Consider the following 20,904-nt stretch of genomic DNA (forward strand, 5'->3'; position numbering starts at 1 on the left):
GAAAATGGGATGTAGCTCTTTAGCTCTAGCAGGTCAAATCACCTTCACCTTTTCCCAAAGTCTTTAGGAGGCTGAAGGTATCTGTAAATTGTTTCTGCTAGGGATACAGCAGCCACACATCTCTTCAGTGGACACAGTTTATACTTAGCTAATAAGTATGTCTAGGACTGTACTCATGGTGATTAGAAATGGTAGCTTGGAGATCAATCCCATTTCTCCATTTATCTTTTTCAGAAAGCCAAGTCAGCAAGGCCTAAAGTGCTTTAGGACTTCCCTTTTTACATGTTGAGGGAGACACTGGCTTCCCAGGCTCCACTCAAGGTAACTAGGGCACACAGAAGGTTTCACATGCAGATATGTATTCTGAATAACTCCCCCTTTCTCTTTTCTTTTTCTACCCAAAAAGAACAGCTGAACAACTCCCCCCATGGGTACTACATTATTTTTGTATTAGCAATAAGGTAACTCCAACACCTTCAGCATGGCAAACTAACCATAACGCGAGAATGATTAATACGTGCTATGAATGATAAAAGCTGAAGGCATTACCTCACGTATTGTTTCCAGAAAATGAGTGAGCCTTACCTACAGAAACCCAAAGAAAAGTCTATTAAGTGGATTGGCCCAAAACTCTGTAGTAGGACACATCCTTCACACCTGTGTTGTCAAAGGGAACAGAGGCCATTGCTTCACCCTTTTCCATGCGCATAACACGCAGCCACCGTTTCTCCTCCAGCCTCATGAAATCCAGAGCCCTGAGAAGAAAAAATTGGTACAAAGCACCGTAACTGTTTATTTGACCACTACTGCTAACATTCTAACACTGTTTAGAGCACATTAGGTGGCATAATGAGACCACTACTAAGAGTTGCAATCAAAGGGATTAATTTGAGGGCTGGTACAAGTGTCTTCAAAATCACACTCAGAATAGCTGTATCATATTTATCTGCTTCTCTCCTTTTTCCTAACTTTATTTACCAAGAAACATTTCATTCCCCCACAGGTACAGTTTTCCAATTATTTCCTGCCTTACAGATTAAACACTATATAATATCAAAAAAGACACCACCTTGTTTGGTGAATGAGACCTGTCTTACACTTTGCTAACATTATAGCCAGATTTCACGGTCATGGGAAGACAAAACACCCCAAATGGAGCAGTTATTAATTCAATAAATCCAGCTGCTCTCAGTGCTCTGGGCAAAAGGCAAAGTTAAAAGCAGCTGCTCATTGACGACATGTGAGACCTGACTAGGGGAAGGTAGCTGTTTTAGCACATCATCCACCACTTTGAAGGCTGACTGCACTCAATTTCTTAGACAATCTACACACCATTTTCAGTTCTGTACCTCCATAATTTATCACAACAATACCTCAAGCATACAGATCGGGGGGGAAGGGAATGAAAGCAATTTACAGTATCAAGATGAAAGAAGCTGGTCGGCTCAAGAAGACCTACTATGTAAATCATATCCACAACTTAAAGGAATGTCACCATAATATTCTGGAATTAATTTTTCCAGCATTCCTATATAGGTCACACAAAGGTAAATGTAGTTTCCTCCTCCCCCTACCACTATATCTGGAGTTGTTTATCAATATGTTAAAGAGGAAATTAATTCTACCTCCCCTTTTCTACATGGACAATAAGAACCTTATGTATAAAAACTTTTGATAAAAATAACAGCAATCAGTAAAAAATCAATGTGCAGCCTGTCTAGGTGTTTTCTCTTCAGATTTTTGGGCACATCCTTCAAAATTTACTTTTCACAATGCTCAAGATTAAGAAAGGAAAATAAACTTTTCCCACTGATAGGCTAGATCACAAACAGCGTTGTGTCATAAACATATCTCATCAATCCTAGCTAACAAAAAAAATGCAAAGGTTATGTGCAGCATTCATAATGCTTCTAATAAATTAAATATGTGATTTTAACCCATTGTTTTTAACTTGATTTCAAACACAGATCTATATTTTCAGACAGTTTTCTAAATTAAAATTGCTAAATATGTCTGATTAATCAAAGGTGTGTTCTCCCATGGGAAAATGCTGATTTTCCTTTATAAGACTATGTGCAGGCACAACTTTGCTTTTTTATTGATGGGTAGATAACAGTCTTTTGCACACAGGTTTGTTTTTCCCATGTTCAGCAGGTGCACCATGTATTCCAAGGAGAGCTAAAATGTGTGTGCAAATCTCCTTATAGAGTTTTCCCTCTTCTTTCAATTATCAAAGACATATTTATCTAATAAACCTCTGAATTTAACTGTGTTTATTGTGTACGTCTCAGCACTCGAACCGCTTCTCAGTCTCTCTTTTCCCTTGGATTTACTTGTAAAGGTACAAGCATGTTAACAGTTTCAAACAGCTGCTATGGAAAAAAATCGTCATGAGTGTTTCCTTCTTCCTCCTCAATTGTGGATTTAAATCTTAAAATACACTGAAGCTGGGTTGCAAGAAGCAGTTGCAGTTACAGGATTAACTCCAGACACCTCCTGCTCCAGCAGGCTCGAAGTCGGGGCTTATACAAGTGGAAAGGTGATACAAGAGATATTCCTTTCTTGTTTTTCACACTAGTGGGTCCTGACATTTTGGGTCAAGCAAACTTTTAATGAATGGAAAAATTATTTGAAGTTATATTTAAATATTTCTAAATATATTCCATGTTTTTCTCTCCTTCCAAGAAATATATTTTTAGACTTCAGGCAGCCAGTTTTAAAGAGACTTCTGAAAAGAATACAAACTAAGATTGTAATTCTGCAGAATATGTAGTGCATTTGTAACATGTGGTTTCACATTGTAAAGGTAACCCATTCCCATAAGAAAGGAAACAGAGGATAACATATTAGCTCTCAAATGGATAATCCCTGTAACTTAAATCATGCTTCACCTCAAATTCTTAGATAACCTTTTGCATGCACTACAGTCATATCCCCACTGTGTATCTAAACGTTGTCTTTCTAATACTATCCTTCACATAGGCACATGCATAGACCCCATTGATCCCTACTCAATGTATGTCACACATGGGCTATTCAATTTAACATTATCATCACCTCATCATCCATTTAGCAAAGAAGCATATAAAACTATGCTCTCAATACTACGACTCCTTGCTGAAATCACTCACTTTTAGTTTGACTCCACCCTGCTGCAGAAACTGACTTAAAATTATAATTTATATTTTTTCTCATCTACTTCTAACACAACACTTTGAATCTTCAGGGTTTTTTTGTTTGTTTGTTTTAACAGGGCAGGTCCCCTCTGTGATTCTCTGATAATCTTACCAATAGTTATTCCTTAGCTATCAGGCTACAGTGAAAATATCATTGCATTTTGAGGGCTGATCATCACACCCCATTTCACTGAGGCTCCACTGATGTACACAGTGAATCATCAGATTTAAGGCTCACAATGTCACAAACAAACATTTGCCACTTTACCTGGCCAAATGACATTGGCCAGAGAATGTAAATTGGACAGAGAGTATTTCACAGTTTTTGTCTAAACATTAAAAGATGTTCAGACAATATTTCTGTCTTTCTAAATATCCCAGACAGTACAATGTGCCTCTGTGGTCTTTACAACCATGCAAACGTAAAGGGTTTTAAAAAGGCTTCCGTTAAAAAGCAGCTGATAACAACCTACAGTACTAAAAATATAGTATGGTATCTACTGGATCTCCACACTAAATAGATCCTTCTATACGGTAAGTAGTCCTGTACTAATAAATGACTGAGTCAATACCATTATTCATACAGAAGTAGACTAATTGGTATGAATAAAGATTTAATTGTGCCTCAGTATTCAGCATTCAGCTTCCAAACGTGCATCAGTGTTAGCATCTTGTGACTAAAACCACTGATTTAACCAAAGTTTTGGAAATAAACATATTTTTTCTAGCCATACGTAATAAATAGTTAATTTAAAAATCATTAATATCTTCTCCCCTGCTTTTTCATAGAGAAATACACAAAATAAATTCTCACTTTTTTATTTCTCATGGGCTTGTATTACAGTCTCAGCTTGAACCTGCAGTGGACTGGGGAATGGCTTCAGTCACTTTCTTTACAATAGAAGGTTATTCTTCATGGTCCAACATCAGTGCTAGGTCCAGGTAGACTGACTGAATCAGTGCACCTAGTGCAGAAGGAGAAGAGAGGAGCTGCAGAACTGCCATCAGCAGGAGGCCAAAGAGCTGCAGGTCAAGACTGATTCACGTGTTAGATTTACAGCACCTTCACTAAATTTGCAGCATCTCTGTTCAGGTATGAAGGATGTTTAATGATACTCGACAGTCATCTCTGAAGAAGAGAGGAGCTGGCTCAACAGCTATGATGAATCTGATTGATACCATGTCCAACATGGGTCACAGGCTTGAAATTTGCTCTCTATTAGCAATTCCTATGTCTGAAGGGCTTCCAGACCATGTAGAATTGCTGAGGTTGTCCTGGAGTTTCAGCTAGATGAAGATATCTTGCTCAAGCAGATAACAACAAATACATTGTCGTTTTCTGCAAGGTAGATGGCATCTTTTGTATTTTACCTGTCTGAGTGCTAAGGGGACTGTAAAGCTTCTCAAATCAGATGTTTCAAAATGACAATGTTTTTGATATGCGGAAAAGCAATCAAGGGTGGAGAGAGGAGAAACAAGTGCTGGTGGCAGTCACTAGAGAAGGATGCAAAGTTTTATGGCACTGGACCCAGAACTTCCGTCAAAGAACTGAAGCCAAAAAGAAGTTGGTACCACACTCCACCTGATTTTTCATCGTTTATTGGAGTGGCATGAATCTGTTTCTCTCTGTTGCAAATCAATGAAGATTGAAAAGGAAGAAAAGGAGGAGTTTGGGGTTGGAAGGTGGCTCCTCAGGACACCAGAGTGCTGAGACAGTGTGAGCTTCCCTTGGAGAGCTGTGGGAGCCAGGAGAGAATGCTGGTCCCTTCTGCCAGCTCCTGGTTGAGCCTCAGCAGAGGGGATGTGGGGGCATCTCCCAAGATCTCCTGGGAAGACAGTTCACTGCTGTCCCACCATTTTTTACTTCTATAGCTGCAAAACTGAAAGCCAGAAAATGCGCATACAGTGTAACTCCCGTACCTGTACCATGCATTCTTTTCTTCTTTGTTTTCCCATGTGGTGTCTCTAACCACTCATTTTCCATGTTCTTGGGATTGGCCTTTTCCCTCTTTCACTATCCTGTATATTTTGGACATTCCTTGTCCCAGACTGGAAAGAGTAGCAGAAAAGTCTTTGTTACTTGGAAACTTCTCAAGTTCTTATTATGCTGTTCATAGCAAAGATGTTATTGCCAAATAATTACACTGTTAATGTTGTATTCCTGCTGTCTTAGGATAGCTGTCAAAACTTAAAGAAGGGAAACCAACTTAACAAGGAACAGAAAAAAAACCCCGCAGTCCTTTGTGCACCTTAAGTACTAGCTATTAGAGAAAAACTTTAGTTACAGTTGATTTAGTAATACAAAAGTTTTCTGTGCAAGTTCAGAAGAGAGAGCTTCTGCTCAGGTAGTTTTATAAAACTGGTAATAGGTGCTCCATGTCTATAACCTGGAATCCAATTGGAGGACGAATGCACCTCATCACAACAGCAATATGTATTTTTAAGTATTGAGTCCTCTTTTTACAAATACAATCGAATGGCTGAAAGTCAGCTTTGCTTTTGTTCTTCTGGGTATCAGCCATTGTAGTACAAGGGGAAGGAAGCTGGGACACTTAAACAATCCCACTTTCAAGGGGTGGACCCTTCTAGGAATAAAGAAATAAAACCACAGTTGTATTTGATAGTATATATGGAACTAAAAGGAAAAATAATCTGCTTTTTTTATAGCTGACTAAATGCTGTGTGGGATACTGAGGAGATATAGATTAGTGTATATACATGTACTTTGCAATTGCTGACAAATAACTCCCAATAGGTCAAGACAACTAATGGGCAGTGTCATAGTAAATGACAAGGCTTGATTCCTCTATTACCATCAGTTTAAATTAGGTGTTTTTTCCTGTGTGAGGTTTAAAAAATTTTCCAAATGCTTAATTTATGTTTAATCTGGTATATTTAATGTCCCTGAAGACTTACTTTATAATAGCTTTCTTTAGGAATGATACACTAACTCCTTCCCCCACGCACACTACTTTTCCTTTTCTTTTAAATAACAAATTTCTTTAAGAAATAAAAAAGAGCGCGAGACAGAAAGCTTATATTTCAGGGAAGAATGGTGCGAGGGGCCAGGGAGGCCACATAATTGGGTGTGATGTGTCAGTTTCTTTAGTGACTGTCGGGACTATTCTGTCATCACTTCCGCAGCGCGTAAGCGAGAGGACTGCACAAATCCCCACGTCTCCCGTGACTTAACCAAACACTGGAGTCTCATCTAAGAGAAACTTAGGAGTTGCACAGGTGGTTTATACATTAGCGAAGGAAGAAAGAGAGGGGGGGATGTAAAAGAAAGGCAAAGGATGAGAGTGTGACATTAAGAGGGGCTTGCCAAAACCAGCATATTATATCAGTTTTGCTAAGCAAATTACACTCCTAAAAATAAAGCAATTAAAAAACCCACAGAAAAAAACCAACAAAACAGTCTCAACCTAGCCTAGCTATGTATATACCTTATTTTATATATATGTAGTATATATACATACACCCCTTATGTATATACACATACCCTATTATTTTTATATAGATGTGTATATATATATATACACACACACCTTATTTTACAGCTTTGGGCTACTCTGTAAACACAGCTCTTACATTATTTCCCTAGTTGCTTTCTCTTCCCTAAAGGGAAAACAGAAAAAACTAACAACATATCACACTTCACCTACCTTCTGAGTGGGCAGATAAACACAGTAGGTAGTTAAGAGACACTGCAGCTGTAGCTCTTTCTCCCTAAATATTCCTTAGAGTTATTCAATCTCAATGGGCAGTATTCATCCCCTCTACCTTAGATGGTAAAATATAGACCTTCATATTGGTCACCCCTTTTTATTCAAAAGAATGAAATAGGCAGATCTACAGGATGGTACATCTGATAAATTTTAGGAATTGGTCTTACAAGAAGAAATGCATCCTAAAAGTGCCATTTTCTTATCATATGATGATGACTTAGTAGCTTCTTGTGCAGCATCATCATTTAAAGAAGCAAATCAAGAAATCTCTAGGTTTGTTTATTTCTGTTTTAACAAAGCCACACTTAAACCATATCCAGTTCTGTAGAAGAAAAGGGTCATATACTGTACTTTGGTTTTGCTATACTCCACTACGCTTCTGCTGTACACAGCTGAGCAGGAGTCCTCACATGGTCACAATCGTTCCCCTTTCTGTTTCTGGAGCCCTAAAGGTCTGAGAAATGTAAAAATGACTAAATTAAGTTCACTGCATGCCTACTGGAACTCAATTACATAGATTTTCCTTATCTTTCCTTGTTTCTTTGCCTTTGGAAACTGTTCTACATCAGAAGGAGTGGTACTAATTAATACAATCCTAACTTTCAGACACACAAGATGTGTTCCAACCTGTATCAAACCATAGACCAGAAAGGCTTTTTTGTCAATTTCCCATGAACCTACACAACTTCTGATTTGGATAAAAGGTAAACTAGGCATACACCAAGAACAAGATTTTATACTTCAGCCCTATAGGTAGCTGAACAAAATAAATTTCCCCTATGTTAAGCTTCCCTCTTATGTTTTACCAGTGAGTTTGGCACTACAGTGATAGAAAGCCATAGAAAGAAAATAGAACTGTATTTTTGATATTTTAGATCTTCGAAATAAGAGGAAATGCATAAAAGGAAACAGTACAGTGTGTGCGTGTATGGCGCTGGTCACATCTCAGACGTGTTTCAGGGAAGAGTAATCTCCACTGTTGGAAAACCTTCCATGTAAAGGCTGAGGGGAAAAAGCTCTACCCAAGTTTTATCTGAAAATCAAACTAAAAATATATTTACCATATGTAAATCATTTCAGATACTGCTGGAAATAACCTGACCTAGCACTCAAAGCTCCAAACTAAAGCTAGCCTGAATGCTCTGATTTGAAACAAGCCAACAAATTTGCTTTACAATTTCTTACCTTTTTTATTGCATGTTTTTATTATTAGGATGGGAATCAGGGATGGAAAACACCAAAAGGAACAACTTTCGAGGCAATAATCCTTTGATCAGGACAAGGAAGCATGAGAAAACTTGCAAGAAAGCTTGTTCTCAGGAGAGGAACTCCATCTTTGTTGGAGCAAACAACATCCAGACACCAAAGCTAAAGCAGGTACATGAGAAATGCAATAATGAGAACAGCCTTGTATCTTGCAGCATTTGAAAGGCTTGCATTTGAAGAGCATGCGAAACCAGAAACAGATTTTCTTTCTACTCTCTCTGCATTATATATTAGATTATTATTGCCATACGTAAGACCTGTGGAATTTGGAAAAGAGCTTTCTTTATGGGCATGACAATGAATAGGATGAGCTCCAGAAATACTATGCCGTAGGGTACATGTTCTGGGACAGGTGTCCCAACCAAAGAAAATTTCTTATTTGACTTTGCTTGTCTGAAATGTACATTAATCACCTGACAGGGTCACAGCAGAGATCATAGGATTTATTATTTCAGACATCAAACATTTATTAGTTCAAACATTTCACATAGAGTAGGGGCAGAAGATTATTAGCTTCATATTATATAAATGACTGTGTCCTATTTGTCTTGCACGTCTGCAACCACAATGGGACTGAGAAGTAAAAGAACCTTAAAAATAATTCCTTTAAACACCTTATACATGGGAGATTTTCCATTTTGGGGGGCAAAAACCCATAAGTAGAGAACACAATCAAGTTTTTAGTTTTAAATACCATAATTATTGGTTTCACTACAAGGTGACTTTAAGTGAATTTATTTCAGAACCAGAAGCATTCATTCACTTATTTTTTTACTCACAAACTCTACAGAATAGCAATTTCATTTCTGTTTTTAACAGAAATCTGCTTGACACTCCTTTGTTCATTGTCATCTTGTGCTTAACAGCAAAACTCTCGGTGTGAAGGGACCATGAGGAAGGTGGAAGCTATAACTCATCAGTATTAATGCAGAACAGTGAAACAGGAGAGAACTATACGGAAAAATTTAACCGAAGCTACAGACAATGTCTGGTTGTGCTTCCTTTCATGAAATTTCTATTTTATGTATATGTTAATATCTACAAAATGTAGTTTCAGTCATTTTACCAGTTACAGCAGAGAAGTTTTTACCTTAAGTAGTAGTACTTTTAGAAGCTTATACTCCATTTTAAAAATATGTATATATAGATATGTATTTATCTACTAATGTTTATGTTGCTAACCCTCTTGTTTAGACTAAGGATTTCCAGTTTCCATAGAGCTAATGCAGGAAATATCTAAAAAAAACCCAAAACATTCTGGGATAACAACTTTTGATAGACACATTTTCTAAAAAACTCTCCCAGTAATAAGAATTTACTGATCAGTCTTGCGAGGCTGAGTTTAAGGAACACAGAAGTGAAGAAACAGCAACCAAAACAGTTAAATAAATACTTTCATATTACTCTTAGTTTCTCAACCAAGGCAACTGAACTGCATTTAAAGGAAATAATAATGACAGAGAGCTTGAAGAAGAAGTCAGTGTTATTCAACATCCTTAATGACAAGGATTTCCAATTTTGAGGAATCAAATTCCCACATATTTTATTCTTTGCTGAAGCAACATCCAAACAAAAAGGCAGCCAAGTTGACACACCCACCCACAACTCAAACCAAATGTAAGGTCTGATCCTCCAGCTTCAGCAGCTGTCCCATGTCTTCACAAAGATCTGAGGCAGCAGTGAAAGTACATCTAAGCAAGATGACCACTTTATTGCAAAGCAAAGCTGCATGCAGGTTGACCAGCCTTTTTAGAGAAATGTGTCTGTGGACTCAGTTAGAGAAGCAGCAGAAATGGATCTCTGGGCAGATAAACTGACTGGAAATACCTCCATTTATGAAAAAAAAAAAAAAGGAAATTCTCACCAACAGTTTTTAAGGTAATCCCGCAGAGTAAGATATAGGGTAATGTAATTGAAATAAAAAATAAAATAAATATTTGAAATAAGAAAACAACTTTAAAAGAAACCCAGCTTTCACAACAGAGGACAATTGTCAGTGGATTCCCATGCCTCAACTGCCTCGTAAATGACCTTAAAAAAGAATGAGTTTTGAGATGACAAAGATGAATGATACCACAGAAGTTAATCATATGATTGTACAAAGATATCATAGTAATGAGACTAGGGGAAAAATATCGTTGTCAATGAAGATGAAGGAAGATGCAGACAAGAATTGCACAATGGTGGATATTAAAGTCAAGCTTCGGGAAAGCAGCTGCAGACATACTGTAGGCAATTAGTGCCAGCTCAAAGTGTGGCAAAAGCTAAAAAATGAAAATTAAATGTTCAGAATTGATATGTAAATAATAGAGAAAAAAAAAAAACAAAAAAATTCTTATGCTACTGTAAGTCAGTGGTGTAACAGCTGCTTCTTGAATAGTGGATGCTGTTCTGACTTCCATGAAAATATAGCAGAGCTTTGAAAGATACAAAGTGTACCCAGAATGACCAAGAATGAACAAAGATACATGAGCCACTCTGTAGACAGAGAAATTAATTAGGCTGGGACTCTTCAACATGATGAAAAGCGGCAGCGCATTTGTTCACTGTTTATGTTCTCAAGTAAAAATTTCCACTGTGTCTCACAAAAGAAGAACTAGGGAATATCAAATTAAATTCTTAGGCAGTCCATTTCCAGTAAGGACTTTACCAGAAATTCTTTTTTTTTTTCCAGATAGTTCATAATGAACTTTGTTATTTAAACTAACTCAGTGCTACAGTATGCCACTAGTGTAAGTAGTATTAAAATACAACTGGCAAATTTATTGCAGAGAGGACTAATAAGGGCACTAAAATAGAACAATAAGGTAAAGCTTGTAAAAACAAATCTATCAAACTAAGGTCATAAGAAGATGGAAAATATTCTATATTTGTCATGTTGTTGTACTCTTTCCCCAATTTGCCAGGCACTGTCAGAAATCAGCTAATGGACAAAATGTACTTCTGGTGTGATTCAGCAGTCATTTTTGTATTTCTATACCAAAACTCCAAGGAAACAAGATTGTTACTGTCTAGTGGGACAGAACTAGGTAATAGAAAACTCTCACAAAAACATATATTGGCTCAAAATAAATTTTATGCCTTTCCATCATTTTTGTTTAAAAAAACTCAGTTTAATACAAGTTAAGAAACTAGCATTATGTTCAATGCAAATTCTATGAATGCTCAATTCACTTTGAATTAGTCTTAAACACAAGTAAAATTCCTCTCTGGAACTGGAAATCTCTGTTGGGTTACAAGAATAGATTACCTGTGACTAATCTGGACTGGTTTCATGGTTGTCCTTATATACTTACTTCTTTTTTAATTGTCCATGGGCAGTAAATTACTGTGCTGTCTCAGAACAAATGACATTCTAGCATTTATTTCTGTATTATTCTATAATACTTAATAAAAATCCAAAACACTAATGTAGCTGTTTGATGTATGTTGAACATGCAAGTAAGTAGGTAAGATTTAAAGTCATTACAATAATTGTTTTATTCTTGAACTACATTTTCTGGTACACTAATGGAAGTTACAGAAGATCATATTTTTAGCTTAAAAACCCACTAATCCTGGAAAATTAGAGAAATCAGCCAAGGCTTTTTCCATTGACGTATGGTTTCCAGACACTGAAGATGCTGAACACGGAAGCAGTCTGTCCACCCTGTAGCAATACTTAGTCTGATTCATCAGAAACTCCTTTCCTATTCCCTGAGCTTCCTGGGATCATCACTACTCAAAAAGACTGACAGAGTCTGCTCATCATTCAACACTGAAGCTTCTTTAAAGTGATAAATGTCACATTTTTACCACTTAGTTCATTTTCCTCTGAGTAAAACCCTCTATATTCTGTGATTATTTGCAGCTTGATGTTTAAATTATTTCATTACTTCTCCATTACTTCTCTTTTTATAGGTCAAGTTATAGGATCTCCTCTTTTCATAATTTTTTTAATCACAAAGATATAAGCAATTTTAAGCTATTTAAAGAAACCAAAGTTACAGATATTGATGCAAAGTCGACTTTAAGTCTTTGACACTACAAATACACTCACAGGACTTTCTCTTTTTATCCAACAGAATGTGTTATTATTTCTTTTTTTATTTCACTGACCTTTTGAATTTCTGAAATATTCAAAGGCTTTAGTAGTCTTACATTTTTCTTTTTAACACGGACTACCATTATTGTTTACTTTCCTCATGTACCAATAATGATATTTCCATGATATTCTACGGTTAAGACAGGCAACTGGTCTACCAGTCTACCCTTGTAAGATGCAGAAGGGGCCAGCTATAAGGTCTATAATTATATTTTCATCCTAAATTGTCTTTTCCACTAAGGAAAACTACAACCCCTCATTCTCTCCAAGTGTTGCCTTCTCTACAGCTTCAACCCTGAAGATACATTTTAGGTTATTAACCATCTTTTTGCTTGTTAATATTTTCATTCGGGGTGTAATTCTACCATTTAGTTCTTATGGCCCTTATTCCCTCTACTAAGGGAATTCCCCCTGCTTTCTTTTTTTCTTTCTCTAATGTAAGAATTACTATGTTACATTAGACCAGTGGTCCCTTTAATATCAATCACAAAAATCCTTAGCTGAAAAGAGTAAGGAAACTCTATGCTATACGCCCTTGTAATGAGTTATCAAGTAGGGAGGTTTCTTCCTCACCTACTTTAATTAAAGGTTGACATATTCTAAAGCTTGAAGACTGAAATCCCTGCCCTAAAATATTTTCTGACATAAGTCTGGAATTTTTTATTAGTGACATACATCTCCACTAAGCATTATTTTGAAGGCAGAGACTCTAGGATGCAGGAGAACACAACAGTTATATACATATAGGTCCACAGCATATAATGTGGCATTAGAAATAATGTAACACTTTCATGTAATGCTCTAAATAAATAACTTTTTTCTTAGGTACAAGACTTGTGAAAGATATGCCTCTTGTAGAATTTATTTTTAATACATCAACAAACATAGACATTACCTAAAGCCCTTTTAAAGTAATGCAATTAGAAAAATAGTTGAAAAAAGAAGGTAATGAGTTAAGTTTAGAAAGGTTCAAACCCAGGAATGAGTCTTACTGAGATATACTTTATTAAAAATACAGAAATGAACTTTAAAGAATTTTAATTATTCACAGAGAAGATTCTAGCTCAAGTATGTATTAAAGTACTTTCGTCTTATTAGCTTTTGCATTCCATTAATTACTTTCTTAACTATTTCCTCACCTTAGCCATACATCAAGGAAGGCTGCTTCCAGTTTTCCAGCAAGATGAGATCTGCACAAATATATCCCTGCAGAATAAATGCATGTAATTTATTACAAAAATTGAATAGGAGGGAAAAATGCTTTACCTTATTTTCCATTTGGCCTGAAACAATGACACAGACTGGACCATGCAATTAAATTATCTGCTGAGACCAAACATTTCCTGTACCATTTTTCAAGAAATGACCTGTCTTTCACCCTTTTCTCTTCCTCTTTCAGCAGTGTTATTTCCAATAAGCAACCATGAGCGTTCATGAGTCTGTATTTACAAAGAGTTACCACACACACTGTCATCTGAGCTGTCACTATTATGTCCATATCTATAAACAGGCAAAAGTCTGAAGCATCAAATACTTTCTGCTTGCCTGCCTGTAGTATGTGCAAATACATGCATATCTCCTTTTTAATGTCATTCTTCCTGCATTCTAAATTGTTTTGATTTGTCTTGTTCACTCACAACTGGTTTCTGAAGAATGTGCAACCTCACAGAAAAACAGAGCTGCAAATTTTATCCTTATATAGACATATACTTGGTATGCTTTTTTTTTAATTAACAACTATACAAAATAACAGTATAAACTAAACCAGAGAAAGTAAGTATTCTGTCTATTTTACATTTTTGATTGGCCAATTTTTGTAATTGTGTACCTATACCACTATACAATATGACTGCCTGTAGACAACACTGAACATTTCAAACAGGGAACACAAAGAAATATGTTTAACAGCACAGAGAAGTAATCATTGAGCAAATCATTCCACGTAACAGTTACCATCTATTTTCCATGAAGCCCAGGGTAATGTGTGTTAATGTAAAGTACAGATATTGCAGTACAGTGTACTGTTACAGGGTGCAGCTAGAGCCCAGCAGCCTGCCTCTGAGCTGAAACCGTGCACAAGTGCTTACAGCTGCAGTGACATGGTGCTAAGTGTGTTTTAAGACTAGTCCCAGTCGAACGGCATTTTATCCAACCAGAAACAATCCCACAATCCAGCTCTTTTTAAGTGATCATCCTTGTATCATAGCAGATTAAGGTTGCAGCTACTTTGGATTATGGTTAATCTAACCTTTATCCATTCACATCTTCACCTGAAACTTACAAGGACCAAGAGTCAATTGCCAGGGCATAATTCACAATGACACTGATCTCTCCTTCCTCACTCTAATTATCTGGATTAAGAATAACACTTTTGAGTAATTATTTTCACATTGGATAAACATTAAGCTTTCCTGGATTTATCTGAGCTTTTTCTTAACATGAAATAGATCCGAGCAGGCTTATAAGAACATAACTGACAGCGGTGACAGCTTAATCAAGGAAACCCTAAACAACTAAAACAATAGGAAATGTTTGTTTCACATTGTTTTGAATATTCAAGAACCAAAAACTTGATAACCCACTAGAAAACTATTTGCTCAAAGACCAAAGAAAAAGCAATATCTGGGCAGATCAATTACAGTGACTTGTACTATCTTAATAAAGATGCAAAATCTTCTCTGAGGCAGTACCAGCTCAGAAGCAAATAGTTTACTGGTTGTAAAAAATGTACAAGCCCCCAAAACTGCTGATGTACAGCATTACGAGGGAGAGAGAACAAACAGTGTTACCAGTTTGCCAAAATTATAATTAAAATGAATCAGATATCAGCTGTATCACTTCTGATGACAATTTCTGAAGAAGCTGCATTGTCCATCTCAGGCTATACAGATTCCCAAAAATTGCCATCACAAGCAGGCTAGAAAAATCTTCCAACCTTGTCTTTGAAACTACCTAAGATCATATACAATTACACACTAAAATCACATCACAGAACCCAATTACACTTTGGCTTTGCAGATCCACAGATAACCTCTTAAAGAGCAAACTCCCTTACTGTGTCGACCCCTGACCTTGAGCTCTTTTTCCAATCTTCAGCAGCACCACATGTTTCTCTCCCAGAGTGAGCCAGGACTTGGAGCTGCAAGCTTTCAGAGGGGTAGCAAGTGCTCCAGCTATTGTAACTTTAAGGTTAAGGGAGCACATTCCTAATATCTCATTCATGAACTTTAATGCATTCATTATACTACTATTTAATTTAGTTTGAACATTATTTAGGAAGGAGTTTTCAGTAAGTATGTTTCCATTTGTTGGAGGCTTTTAATAACTTACAAGTAATAATTTTATTTGGCTCTTAAAAGGCTTTAAAATGTTACACATCAGTTGAATACTATAACTGGCACTGGAAGCCAAATCACAAAGAAATGTATTTACATCTTAATTTTAGGAATTATTTTAGAAATTGATCAAATAAGGGGCACAGAAGATTTTGTTTAATAATTTGACTTCCCTGAGTCTCTACAATAGCAATCACACCATTGGGACTTTCCCTTCTCACACTCAACAGTAACAAAAAATAAAACTAGGCTTTCATACTGCTTTATGTTTTCTACAATTTCTTCATCGTGTCAAGACAAGAACAGGAGCTACAGCAGGACACTATGAGTTGGCTTCCAAAAAACAGAGGACAAACCACCACAATTCTGGGCACTTAACTGTAGCTGGTAAAAAACAATAAAAGTGATACCAGGTGCAGTGTCTTTGTGCATATGTAAACCCTTTTTTACTTGGAACTATATTCTGTATTTATAGTTACCCTAATGAGATAGGAAGAGCACCCATAACCTGGTGAATACTGACATATACTCACCTGCAAGTTACTGACAACTTACTTTGATGACAGGCAAGGACTCTTACACTTCAGAAAACTTATAATTTCCAGAGAGAGAGAGAGAGAGAGGGAAGGAGGGACTGTCTCTATTTCTTTGATACTAAGCCATCATAATAAAAAACATTGGCATTCATATGTTCAATATTCTCTCCACTTGCACACCATAACTTGCCTGAAAAACTGTTCTTCTTCACTATTATGACATCTCCTGCAATGATTTCTCCAGGCAACATTTCCTACTATGCTAACAAATAAATGATGGAGAAATTGTGTATGTTGGCCAGCTCCTTTTCTTTCCAACAAGACACAGTCCATTGCTTACTGACATACTACCATGAGAGGCCATTTGCTTTGGCACTGTAGTCATACTGCCTTAAGTCATCTTCTTTTTTTTCTTCTGTCCTTGAATTCGGGGTTTCTCAAGTGTTCACTCAGCTGCTTTTGCTGGATACAAAAAACCTGCCTCCTCGTGCATTTCATTACACTTCTTAAGGGAATAGAAGGGACAGAAAGACTTTGAAATGATCCAAGAACTGAGACACATAGAGATACCTCCTGGTGTGACCATGTCATTGCTTTCTAAACTACAGTGTGCAAAATCTTCACAGTTGATGGATTAAAACCAGTCACAGAATGGTTAAGGTTGAAAGAAACCTCTGGAGAACATTTTGTCTAAAAAAGCACACATAGTACAGGTAATTTGTGGGTAGATTGACTACACATTTTTACCTGGAAAATATCCTGATTGTAGCAATTAAGACTATCTTTTTGAGACCTATTCAAAATAATCCATCTCTTAGAAATCTAAAGACGCCAACCATTGGTTTAAACTCTCACCCAGCTCCGAAAGCTTTACTTTAAGCAACACCTCTATCACCCCTTTTGATTTCTGACTTTGAAAACTTTTGCTTTCATACTTTTTTCTTCTAATCAGTGTTATTATATTATTAGGTAGACGTCTTCCTCATTTTTTTATTTATATTACCATAAGATCACCCATGACTAAAAGGAATATCTTCACGATTCAGTATACTGCTTAAATTTGCTCTCAACATGGATCAAAATGTAAATATGCTAGAGAGCAAGCATAGACTTTAAAACAATCTTGAAAACTGGGAAACACTCTAAAAGTTAGTTAAGCAAAATGCAAGGTAAATAAAAATAGTTGCACAAGCAGAGGATAAGAAATAACTGGTTAAGGGGTGTTTCTTTGCTATGGAGCAATTTCAGAGAGCTCAAAAAAAAAGCAAGAAGCATCATTATCAATGGGGAAAAAAAAAAAAGGACAACAAAAATAAACAAAACAAAACAAAACAAAAAACACACACACAAAAAAAAAAAAAACTAGGAAATCCAGGAAAATCTGAAAGAATTTTGGCTGGGAAGAGAAGTGTGTTATTGGTCTTCAAAGATCTAAAGAGATTACCTATCCACTAAGGACTAAAATGAAGAGCTAGGTGGCTGAAATTACTTTAATGGATTAGATATTGGGAAAAAAATAAGGATAGTTGAAGGCTGCAGTTGATTGTTTTGAAGAGTAAAATAGCAGGACAGCTGACCCCGTCTGACTGAAGGGCTATTCCATACCTTATGATGTCATGCTCAGCAGCAAAAGCTGCAGGTAGAAAGAAGAAAGGGGGGATGTCCAGAGTTACAGCATTTGTCTTCCTAAGTAACCATTACACCTGCCACTAGGAAGCAGCAAATTAATTCATTGTTTTGCTTTGCTTGCATGCACATTGCTTTTGCTTTACCTTTTAAACCCTTTTTATTTCAATCCATGCATTTTTCCACTTTTACCCTTCTGATTCTCTACCCTGTCCCATGGAGTTGGGAGAGAGTGAGCAGCTGTGTGAGGCTTAGTTGCCAGCTGGGGTTAAACTATGATAGAATGAAACATCAAATGTCCTTGAAGGCCTGGTGCAAAGTTTTTTTGATCAAAATTATTTTTCACAATGGAAAATTCATTTTTGACTAGTCTGACTTTTCCATAGCACACCTCAAAGTAAGGTTTTCACAGGATTTATATTTTTTTCTGACAAAGACAGCTGCAAGTCTAATTAAAACATTATCATTTCCATGATACATTTCCAAACTCTGTTATGAACCTCAAAACTTTTGCAGTGTAGACCAATCTTTTTTCATTTAATTATTATAAAGAAAAAAATTTATAATGAAGGATGATGTTTCATGTATTATTTGTTTAAAGACACCTATGTGCTAGTTCGGCCACACAATAATGCATGTCTAATTCAAATTCATTCATTCAGACATTCTATGGTGGAAAACCTGAGTTTTGGCTAAACAAAACCAGCTGTGGAACTGCTTGCTTTCTCTGAAGATTCCAAAAATGAAACCAACCCATTTATGACCAAACACTGTTTGAAACATCAATACATGCACTGAAGGAATACTGATGTGTTTTTCATGCATTTATAGAAAAAAGCCTATATTTTCTGTGGGGATGAAAAAAAAAAAATTTCTCCTGCCCCACCTTTTACACCAGTTTTTCAATGGAAAAAGTGAAGAATTCTCTGACCACTTCCTATCAAGAGAGGTATTAAGAAACCAAGAGGAACTAAGCTAGAAGGGATGAATCATTCTGCCAACAGTACCTTCGTGATTTCCAAGAGGAGGAAGCCTTTTAAATTTTACAAGTATATAGGATGTGTTCTTATTGTCATTGGAAAGAGTGTACTTTGATTTTTTAATATTCCTTGCTTTAAATTCTGAATAAATTTATGATCAGATGCATTGATCCTTTCACCAACTCTTGGAAATATCAGCGCTGAATTCTGATAGCAATCCCCATTGAAGGAGATGGAAAGGCTAGTGGAAGCTATTATTTTTTCCCCCCTTGGACAGGCTGAGCACTTCTTCATATTGTTATTCTCCAATTTCAGTAGAAAGGAAGCAGTCTGAAGGCGATGCCTGACAGTACTACAGAACATATTATGTTAACCAGAAAAAAAGAAACATTTTTCTATACTCATCAGAAAGCTGGGCAAACTGATTCAGATGTAAGAAGAAATGTGCTCGAGTTAAACATTCTTTGATGATCACATCAGGGATTCAGGGAACCCTTGAAAATGCTGCTACCAGGTTTCCAGCGGAGGAAATTGGTTAGACCTCAGAGAGGATGGAAGCATGGAACCATTCTGAGTTCAGTCACCCTGGTCCCCACTCTGTCCAAATGCTTCAGAGAGTGGTTTTACTGAGGAGCCAAGTAGAAGCAGAAGTCTTATGAGCAAGACTTGCTGGGGGTGGGAGGCTTTAGCTTGGAAGTATGCATACCCCACAACACAAGTACTGGTAACTAAATTGCTGACAAAACATTTCTTTCTTCAAATTCAGTAGCAGAAGTGGCAGAAGATATGCTGGCATGCACCAACATCTCATTTCTTTCATTTAAGTAGAAGATAATACATCACTCTCTCTAAAAAGCCCATGTAACCTTGGATGAACAGAAATAAAGACTACCCTCAAAAGAAAACCTTAAAAGGCCATCCCTAAAACCTATTTTTTTGAGGACATACATAACCTGGCAGCTTAATGTCTCAGGTACTAAAAGCAAAGTTTCTTGCGAGACAAAATGATGTAGCACTATTCTCAGAGAGGTAAGAAAATATCTTCTTATAGCACACGGCAATCAATTCGATTTTGGTGAAAACAATTCATATTAAAGTCCAAGTCTGAAGACAACTTCTGGAACAGAGTTTTATTGCATTTCTAACCTCTTGATAAAATACATTAAATTATTTTTTATATAGGGAAAACTAAGCCTTTCTTTATTCTCTCAGAGAGTATGAATAACAAAACAGAAGAAAGTCTGTTGCTTCTTTTTGTCTGAAGAATAGTATTCTAGTAACACATCCCACCCTATACAACATCGGCACAAGAAATAGTGATAAATAATCATCCCTGTGAGATATCATTATTTTCATATCATTAACACTTTGTGGAAATACATGCTCTTTTGGGTAAGACATCCTCTGAATAGTCCACAATTTCAGTAGACGCAGACAATGGGAAGTGGGTTAGCAGGATGGAAGAAAGTTTCTTGTCAGAGTAGCAGCAAATCTGGTAAAGGTATTCAAACCCACTCTACAGATTGTAGTTACTTTTGAGCTGTTACTGGCACTGCTGTATTTCCAAGAAGCACTGAACATACTTATCCTGGATCAGAACTAGCATCAGAGATACTTTCTATCAAAGCTACTGGATTCAGTATATTAATGTATACAGCCAAACTGGGTAACATTCTTTTTCAATTAAAATACCATATACAGCATCTACAAGAGGGATAAATTCAACTTGTATTTAGGACTGACAGTTGCTTATTCTTTCACATCATCAGCAAGTCACCCACAGGTGCAGAGAGCTCTGACTTTCCAGCCAAGAGGATTTCAGATGCTAGATTTAAAATGACATATGATAATCCATAAATGAAAATTAAGTGTCATGTACTCCTTCATATAAAAAGAAACACCTATCGCTAAGGGGAAGACAGCATTGTTGGGGGGGGGGGGGAAGAGAATATTTAATTTTGTTTCAAGCCTGCTATTTGACTGCTATTTCAGCTAGCAAGTGACACTCATCAAGTCTAAAAACATAAGGTTAACCTTTCAAATCCCACCCAACATTCTTAAGTTTAACATATGCCTCAAACCAGGCTGACTTCAGAAACATTTTATTTCTTATACATGCTTTACCTTCAGAGAGCTTTTTGCAAAATGTTTCTTGCTGCTCTTTCCAACCCTT

General features: G+C 36.5%; 1 long non-coding RNA gene across 1 annotated transcript in view; it reads right to left on the bottom strand.

Moving 5' to 3' along the window:
- Positions 1-692: 692 nt before the first annotated feature.
- LOC136007307 (uncharacterized) overlaps positions 693-20,904 on the bottom strand; it is a 90,687-nt gene continuing 70,475 nt past the window's right edge. Inside the window, exons 2-3 of the long non-coding RNA XR_010609606.1 lie at positions 13,394-13,460; positions 693-755 (exon numbers count right to left, since the gene is read on the bottom strand). This is a non-coding gene — a long non-coding RNA (uncharacterized LOC136007307). The remainder of the gene's footprint in view (positions 756-13,393; positions 13,461-20,904) is intronic.

The sequence above is a fragment of the Lathamus discolor genome, chromosome 1 (assembly GCF_037157495.1).
Source record: "Lathamus discolor isolate bLatDis1 chromosome 1, bLatDis1.hap1, whole genome shotgun sequence".
In the NCBI taxonomy this organism is placed as follows: domain Eukaryota; kingdom Metazoa; phylum Chordata; class Aves; order Psittaciformes; family Psittacidae; genus Lathamus; species Lathamus discolor.